A 9791-nucleotide genomic window follows, 5' to 3' on the forward strand; every position below is an offset into this window, starting at 1 on the left:
TGGCTGTAATGTAGCTTTTGCCATTTTAATTGTGCGATTGCATGGCTTGTGCCCTCTAACCAACTAATTACATACAGTTCCAAGCAAATGGGAATGATTGGTTCTGAGAACAGAGTGTAAAAAACTCAATCACTGCCCCAATCCTTCTGGAGAGTATTATATCCTTCGCATATTTATATGTACAATTTAACTGTTAGAAATGTGCGTAGTTACAACAAAATGTATAAAATGTGTGTCTGAACTATTTAGCTATAAAGGAGAACTTAATCAAAAACATTTTCAGTTCCTAGTTCTTCAAGAACAATAAGATTCTGTCACATCTCAGTTATCCGAATGTTAATCTGGGAAGTTTGCAAAACCAATGGACAGCATTTTTCATGCTTCTTGCGTAACGTGCCAAGCGGGCTGGCGACCGCAGGATAGAATAAATTTGCACTTCAACAGACAACCCATGTGCATACGCTCCCTTTGCTGTTGGCTGTGGTTTAGTGGTTTCTACTTTCATTTAACTTGTGCTCCTTCATAGACAAGAATTCTCAGTTATTAGTCATTTGTGGCTTCAATTCCCTATTTGACAAACTTGCTTTGACATAATAAAACATTCATAAAAAGGGAAATGGCATGATGGAATAGTTCCTGAGCAGAAATACAGTGGCACTAGTGTTTCCAATGGGGGTCATTTGTTATAAGAAGCAATTTGGTATGTTCTTCTTCCTCTTCTTAATAAAATGAACATTGTTATAACATGATTTTGACTTTCTGACAATGGACATCCGTTTGGGACAAAAAAATCTAAAAATTAATTTTCAACAAATTTAGTTTTATTTCCAAGATTTTTATTTAAGAATAGAACCTTGCCAAAAAAAAAAAAAAAAACTAAAACATTTTACAGCAAATTATTTGATTGTTTGGTGAGAACAAATTAGAAATAATGCCATTTAACTGCTTAGTTTACTTCAAATGTCATTTTAAAAAATCTACCTCTTGACAAAATTAAAGACTTCATTCAATAATTTTCAGAAATGCCCACACCACATTGCTGTTATTCAGTCTCCACTCTGGAAACATCACATACAGCACAAGGTAGATGGGTGTGATCTGCACTTTGGATGATGGCCGGCTTACAGAGGCAGGTGGGAAATAGGAGTGGGGTCATGAGGACAGGGGCTGGGGTGGAGAGTGGGAGCTGGGGTGGAGAGTGGGGGCTGGGTGGAGAGTGGGGAGTGGGGTGGAGAGTGGGGGCTGGGGTGGAGAGTGGGGGCTGGGGTGGAGAGAGGTGGTTGGGGTGGAGAGTGGGGGCTGGGGTGGAGAGTGGGGGTTGGGGTGGAGAGTGGTGGTTGGGGTGGAGAGTGGGGTGGGTGAAGACCATGAGGTCAGACAGGTAGGAGGGGGAACAGCAAGGCGGCTCCCTGCTCAGTATAAGAGGATGAAGGAGGCCAGAGACACCAGCAGCAGGTGGAGGTGGAAGCTCTGCTGGACGGGCAGGGCGTTGTTGACGGGCGGGGTGGTGGTGATTGGTTGGCCATTGTTGCACAGGTTTCCCTCGCAGCAGGTCAGGTTCACTCCGGCGAGTGTGCCAATTTCAGCATTCAGTTCGCCAGCACAGGCAGACCGGGTGGCACATCCCTTCACTGTCGTTGTCTGGCTTCCAACCGTCACTTTCACCAAAACAGAAAACATCAATTTTGACTGAAAAACCTTGACAGTTAAATTTGTCAAATCATATCTACAGCAACAAATTATCCTTCAGATTTGGTCCTGCTCTTAGAATGTATTTCATTTTCATCTCCTGGGGATGAAGGCCATATTCACCCAGATTATTACAATATAAACAAGCAATAATGAAATTTGTTATAACATTAGTTGTCACAGCTTAAGAAGGGTGTAAAATGACGTCAAAGTGAAGTCAGCCAGCCTGGCTGGAGGTTGTGATGCCAGTAGGGCTGGTACAGGAGTGAAGTGAGCTGCTCATTCATTGTTTTTAGCTGCTGTCTGATATTTCTACTGCCCTCCACAGCCTGGGAGGCTTCAGGACCTGCAACAGCAGCAGCCTCACAATGATGTGAATCTTGGTTCCTCTAATTATAATGCTATGAAATGTAGACTGTTCATTTGCACTGCTGTAATGCAACACTCTCCTTAGGGAAAGCTTTATTGATTTTCTGTTTGTTGGCAGCCGGGATCTTTGCTTTGCTGTTACCCTGTGCACCAGAGCAGGGGAAGATAAACAAGCACTGGCTAAAAACACATTCTGGCCTTTCTGTTCTCACTGCATCACCGCCTGGCATGGTGGTGACCCTTCCCTCCCTGTCAGAGGTACAGCCAGAGTGTGCACATCTTAATCATGGTCTTTATTGGTGTCCAAAAATCAGCAATGTAACTGTTGGATGGCTTTGTATATTGTATATGGTTAGTATTTTGCATCTTATTTGACAAAGAAGTCAGCACTTTGCTAATGATAAAAGTGTGTATTTTTCAGCTATTCCAAGTCCATTTCCAGGAGATTAGACTCAAGACACTTCAGAGTGGTGCAGTGAACTCACATGAACTAGAAACGCAGCGATCTTCTTCTCCCAGACATTGCAGTTCATGGGTGCAGTTATTTTGAACACAGGTAAAGCACTTCCTCCCATTTTGGGATCCATCAGTCAATGCTACAGCAGGGAATAGTAAGAACAGGTGCAGTGGATTCCACAGTAAAAAAGAGGTATGTGCTCTGCCTACTGATGGAGACCTTGGGCAAACAAAGTGATACAAAACAGGGAAATGATAATGGCAGACACTCATAATAAATCAGCCAATATGCTTCTCGCATGATTGGCTTATCATTAATGTCAATCACCCAAGGTCAGATTGCTAATAAATCACAGATAATGACAGACCTTATAGGGGAAAGAAAGCCATAAAAAGGAAGCAATTTGTCTAATTATGACATGAGCCACACTTCTGTGCCAGCAGAATGTTGGAGGATGGACTACATCCTTGTGTTGTCACTTGCCATCTGCCAGATATGTCTAGTCTGGCAAGAACTTACAGCTGAATACAAACCATCTACAAACCATATGAGCATCTGACTCCACCAGTTCCACTGCATAAAATGCTCCCATTAAATATGCAAAATATACAATATATAATGTATTTATATAATACACATATACAGTCTCATTTTTCAAGGTTCACCTTTAGATGATATTCATGACTTTTTTTTGCATTTTACACTCCATAAAAGAAAGTTCCTTTAATTTAATTTAATTTAATTTCCAAAGCTATGCTTCATTTTTTGAATTTCCTGCATGAGATATTGCTTCTAGTAACAGTTATATAGTCTCAGATGTGTTCTTTTTTCCTTTTTCAGACCAATGATTTTGTCGGTTAAGATCATCCAACAGGTCACAAAACAATAATTCTGTCTTAAATCACCTTGGTTTTTCACTTTTGTTTAATCTTGCAGTTACACCAACCCATTATTTTGCTGGAAAGTATTTTCTTCAAAATGTTCAATTACTCTACAGAAAGCAGAAAAGAACTGCACGATGAGCAATGCTTGCAGCTGAGGGTGCTGCATGTGGAGGATTTACCTGGGGGGGTCTGAGTGTTGCAGAGGTCAGTGTCACAGCATAAAGTGTTCACAGTTGCCCTTAACCTGCTCCCAAAGTTCACTGATCCACTGACGCATAAATTAGGTGTTGCACATGTCTTCAGTTCCAGTGTAGTCTGGCTTCCAACTGAAAGCATGGAAGGGCAGAGAAAGAAATCACAATATCATCATTAAACTGTCACAAAAATAATTATCCTGCACATGAAACATACCAGACTGGTTTCTTTGTTTCTTTCTTCCTCTTTTAGATTTAGCATTAAATGAGCTATTTTGCTACGTCAGAGTAACGTCTAATAAACTGTACCTTTTGATTTAAGTACTTTTAAAAACTTTCTTCTCTTTGACCTACAGTGAAGATACCATATGATACAGGGAGCTGTGTTTTTTTTCTTATTTTGCATGTTTGTGAGTAGACAGAAATGTGTTATGAGTTTCCATTGCAGGATAATTACTGCAGGATATGATAATAAATTTAAAATCTGCCTGTGGTATTCTTCATATTGCTCTGGTCTATAAGTCTTGAACCATTTCTTTTCAATGCTTGCTGCTAGCTGTGTGAAATCACACAAAACACCTAATCCACTTTAATTTTTCAGAAATATTTTTGGACACCCTGGTAACAGCCTGGCACAACAATTGAAAACAGGCATAACAAAATCATAAAATTTGTTATCTATAAAATATTTTCCTTAGCACATACTTTGACTCTCATTTTCATACTCACAGCAACCTGGTAAGAGATGCTTAGAGTAATACAGTCATGAGTACATAAGTCAGAAGTTGCTCATTCAGTCTTACCCGCAGTGGAAAGCACAGTCGCACTTGCACATCTGGTTAGGTTGCCTGGACATGTTATCCGGGTTGTCGTGCATGGTATAGAACTGAGTGTGCACACATTGCACTGGAGTGGGAACGCTGAAAAATATTTGAATTAAAAGAAATACAGCTGCATTTAGGAAACTGTCAAGCTGAGGATTAATTTCCCTGTCAATTCAGTATCATTTCAATGCCCATGTCATTTCATGCCAGTTCAGTGCATTAGAGATATGTAAGTACTATAGTAACTTACTCACTCTTCAGCACAAATTCATCAGGTATTTCATAAATAAACCTGCAGAACCCAACAGTTACATTTAACAGAACATTTCATTTAAAAAAAACAAGGGGAGAAACTCTAGACCTGAAATGTTGTGTCTTTACTTGCATTGGTAATTTGCTAACAAGACAGAGTTATATAACCTATTAAGTCATTCGCACAAGGGCACAGTGGCAATTTCACATTCAGGGTCTTAAACTCCACCCCCTGGATCACCAGTTTCTTCCCATAATTGCTTTGTGGTGTCACAAGTGCCAACCTACCAAAAAACCTGATAAGAATGAAAGAATGTAAGTGGGATAAATAAAAAAATATATAAAATTTTCATTCGCTCTTTTGTTTTCCTTTGCATTTGCCTTTTTCCCCTCTTTTATTTTTGACTTCTGCCAGTTATTTTTCTAATGTGCAGAGCTGTTTTAGTTTTTTTTCGTCAGTCATTCGCTTCTGTCTAGAAGAGTTTGGGGTGGAAATAAGTATACTACATTTGGAGTGTTTCTCTTTAACCCAGGACATTTCATTCAGTTCCATTATGTTAGAGCATTTCTCAATGTGTGAGTTTGCTCACACTTGCCCCTCTGAATCAAATACATAATTGTTGAAGGAGTTAAACTGTTAAAAATACAGATTGCAACCAAAAAAAAGAAAAAAAATTGCGATAATATTTGGTAAGTTTTTTGTTTGTCTGTTTGTCTTTTGCCATAAGACATGAAATAAGTATATCTTAATCTAATCATTGGCTCTGCATAGCATAGCATTTTCACATGCTAATTTCTAGGAACATATCATGGCAATTCTTGTAAATTTTGCAGAGTACAACATAAAATGGCATAGTAATTACTGAGAAATACATCCCTTGTAATTAGTGTATGAAACACTACACAGTCACTTTTAGGAAATGAGTGATGAGAGAACTGAGTTTACCATAAATATTATTTCCCAATTATTAATAATTAATAGATAATTGGGGATATTCTGTTTGCATAATTAAATGGTATTCTGGGAAATGGTCAGCAATAAATAATGTTACATATTCCTTTTCATGTAACATAACTTCTCTGTAATGGGTAATTACTTAGGAAGAAAGCAAATCAAGCACAAAGATTTTTGGCACTTCAGGTAAACAGTCAGTAATTACCAGTAGTAATAGTGATTTTACATTGTAATTACACATTAATTTCATAGGTGTTACTGGAGATAAGTACCAGTTGTTACCAGGTAGTTCCATACTACATCTACTTGTGACAGTATTATCAAGCAATTACTCATTACTTTTTTAAAAATATTTACTAGCATGAGCAAACTGTTACCTTCCTGCTAGGTACCAGTTAAACAGTGTAAATACTGCAAAATAAGGCCCTAACAAAATAATAGTAGTACTTAATAGTTTTATTATATATCCTTTACTAATATAGTGCCATTAAATGAATCATGGGAATCAAAAAGTCAACACAGATAAATTGCTGTGTATATTGCCTCAGAAATAACATTTTCAGCTTTTAAAATAGGAATATGTTATTTTCAACTGATGCTAAGCAAGACAGTGGTCGATGGTCTACCTTTGTAGAACAGCGCGCACACGACAGCGAGTGAGATCAGCAGCTTCATCTTGTTCGGTTCTTCTGTCCAACAAAGAGTAACGGATGCAGGTCTGGACCCATATCTATATACAAACTGATACTGAGAGGCGTGTCTCAAATGAGTTCATGCAGTTGTTTTGATCCTGAGGACCTGAGACTCAACAATGTGGGTGTTCCTGTAATGCAAGAAAAAGACAATGACAAGTTTGTATTACTGGAAATGTTTTTTTTTTTTTTTGCTTATCACTTATGATCAGTTCATATGGTGTTACGTACCTCTAAAGCAATCCTTCCAAGAGCTGTTATCTTAACCAGACAGTTTTGATAATCAGTCGTGTGCATCCCATATTAAGACACTCTATAATAGTATATGATTTGTCATAGTGCCTGCATTCTCTGTTGAGCAGAACCTTTGAGCAGTCACTATCCTTGAAAGTCGATCTCGTCACTGCAAGGTTCAACTGTGAATCAAAATACAGTACATCTGTTTATGAATTATGGTTTTAGCCAGTGTCATTCTATGTTAATTCTACATTCTACGTTATTAATATGTCTACTTCAGAATAATCCCCATCAGACATGTTCATTTCCTTTCAACATTCTTTTCATACACTTGATAATTAGTAGTATGACCTTACCACAATTACCACTTCAAATGCAAATGTTTTTGAGTGTGGTTTTGACTGACTGTGGGACATACATGCATTCTATCTTTACTGGGCTACCGAAACATAACAACAACACCAGACACAGTGATACCTACTTTAGTACATGGGCTTCCTTCCAAAGAATGTGTGCATGTGGAAAAGCTTTACTAGACTATGCCCAATGTATGACTGCCACTCTGAGTTACTGTATTGATGAACTTTGTGGAGAGGGCGGCCAACACTTCCAACAAAATTAACAGAGAGAACAAATGTTCAAGAACCCAATAATTTATTTTAAAAACAACAAACAAAAGGAACCAGCCTGGACACACAGCGATCTGAGAAAAATAATGAGCCTCCAGCTTTCCAGACACACAAACCAGACACACAAACCTGTGTTTAAAAATATGTTATTAATATTATTATTATGCTTTTCATCAGGAAGGGGTGGCTCATTTACCAATGGCCGGTTGTCCGCAAGTAAATTACACACATTGTTTAAATGGTTTAATTATCATTGCCAATTAACATGTTCAGATGAAACTGATTGATGAGCTCAGTTATTGACAAGGTTGAAAAAGGAAAGACAACAATCCTAAGCTAAAAAAACAACAGACTGCATCAGAGAGACCGAGTCGCAATCATGATACAATCTACTCAAGGAAATACCTGCACTCATAAAAAGCTCCCACAGCTGTTAACCAACTGACTAACCATTAGATAGTTTTGGCATACTTTGAGAGTTCTGGCATACTTTGAGAGTTCTGTGGTTTGAAAAGCCTGTTGCTGTTCAGTATTTGTAACTTCATTTTTCTTGCATGAGTTCAATGTCTGGTAGGCAAATAAAATAACTACCTGCTGGAAACTTCCGTGCAAATAGGAGAAATGTATTTTTCATGTTCATCTGTGGAAAACAGCCTTCTTTCTCCTGCCATGTTGACTGGTATGCAGGCACTTGGCTAAACTGCATTTTTTTCATAAACATTTTAAATGCTACGTGCTCAGTGACTGGTATGAGATATGAGATATGAGAAGTGATGTACATTAATAACATCAGTATTGGAAGGATTCTGGCTCAGTTTCTGATCACTATATCTGGTTTCATCTTTTATCAGTTTTCTTGATAATGAGAATGGAGGGTGGTTCTAAGGGACATTTGGTTTTGCAATATATACAGGTATATATATATTGTATAATATTTTACAAATATATTTACCCTTAATTTTACCAACAACGAGTTGGACACTACACCATTAGTTTCGGTGTAATTCCATGCGCAGAAGGTGTGGGAACATGCAGATGATCTTAATAGATCAGTTGTCATCATTTTAAAGTTTTGTGCTGGTTTCAGAATACTCACCAATACTCACACCAATCCCACCCTACTAGATAAATACCTCTGCAATGCTTTGCAGCTGTTACCCTAGCTACCAGGATTATAGTATTGCCATTTTGAGTGACCTCTAGTAGCTGAGGGTAAACCTATACCTAACACACTTATGTATTCAGGGAAGTATTCATTAAAGTGGATGTTTTACTTTTGTTGGTTGAAATATTGTGTGCTGCTGTTCATGTAACTGCTCATTCAATGTTCAACATACTCATATGCATCTCAGAATACAGGGCAAAGGTTTTTGGTTATTGTGACCTTTATATATTTATTATTTATGCATAGTATATTTAGAAGTATAGTACATTTGAAGTATATTTTGAATGTATTTATATGTATATGCAACATAGCTTACTGATGCCCCCTTCTTTACTCCTCTCAGAAACCACAGTAAATTGTTGCAAATTTACATTACATTTTGCCACTTAGCGTACAACTTTTTCCAGAGTGACTTACAGAGTAAGAGCATTGAATAATTCATACAGAATTCAGACAGTATTCCCTTATACCCATATGATAGTAGAGTACACGGATATGAGGTGCTGTGCAGGGCACAAATCAGACTATGAAATTTTCTCTCTCTCTCTCTCTTTCTCTCTCTCTCTCTCTGCCACCCACACACACACACACACACACACACACACACACACACACCTTCACATATACATCTATACTATTGAGGACTTGCACACATGTCCTTGAAATGCTCACAGACCCATATGAAAAAGGCTACCTCATACAATTCAAACATCAGTGTGAGCAAAAGTGTAGACACACACAGTTTATGGTTCTTTTGTTCAGTTGAGGACAGTGATAATGTGGCTGAGAAATGGCTCTGCTTGAGCACAGCAACATGGCACGATGCCAAGCCCCCAATATTGTGATCTATCAGTGTGTCTGAAAAACCAGTACATCACTCTAGAAAAACAACATTGCAGTCACTGAAATCTCTGTGGCAGATGAGGTGTATATAAAGTCCACTGATTTCCCCGGTGTTGCCGGAGAATGATTTGTCAAGGTGATGAACCGAAAGCAAGTACCTGAGCACAGCAATGACTGGGACCGGAATACTTGCCTTGCTTCATACTATTCTTACCACAGAAGTCTGGTCATTGTAGACCAACAGCATCTCTGCGGCACACCCAGTCAGCCGATTTCTGCATGACAGAAATGTTTTACAAGAATATAAACATAAAGAGAGAGAGATGAACTGTAGTCATGCTGTAGGTTTGTGAAAGGAAGAATTTGACTCCTTGAATCCTGTGCTTGGTACAGAGAGAGGATGCATTCTTCCCTAAGTTCAAATAAAGTGCATATAAAAATGCTACAACTTTATGATATAAACAAAACTAATGCTATGAGAAAATAAAATTTGTAAGCAATATACCTGATTATTCTACAAAATAATTGTGTGATTAATTGTTAATTAAGGAAAGAAAACGGAAACAGTTGAAACTAATGATCAGTTTGACTGTAAATCTGG

The 9791-nt window shown here is 38.1% G+C and overlaps 1 long non-coding RNA gene across 1 annotated transcript; it reads right to left on the bottom strand.

The window, feature by feature from the left end:
* Positions 1-3574: 3574 nt before the first annotated feature.
* LOC118789356 lies at positions 3575-8888 on the bottom strand. Its single transcript, XR_005005453.1, has 4 exons — positions 6548-8888; positions 6251-6447; positions 4397-4513; positions 3575-3725 (listed from the first exon to the last, which is right to left on the bottom strand). It is a non-coding gene; the product is annotated as an uncharacterized LOC118789356 (long non-coding RNA).
* Positions 8889-9791: the final 903 nt, after the last annotated feature.

This window comes from Megalops cyprinoides, chromosome 14 (genome assembly GCF_013368585.1).
Source record: "Megalops cyprinoides isolate fMegCyp1 chromosome 14, fMegCyp1.pri, whole genome shotgun sequence".
Classification (NCBI taxonomy): Eukaryota; Metazoa; Chordata; class Actinopteri; order Elopiformes; family Megalopidae; genus Megalops; species Megalops cyprinoides.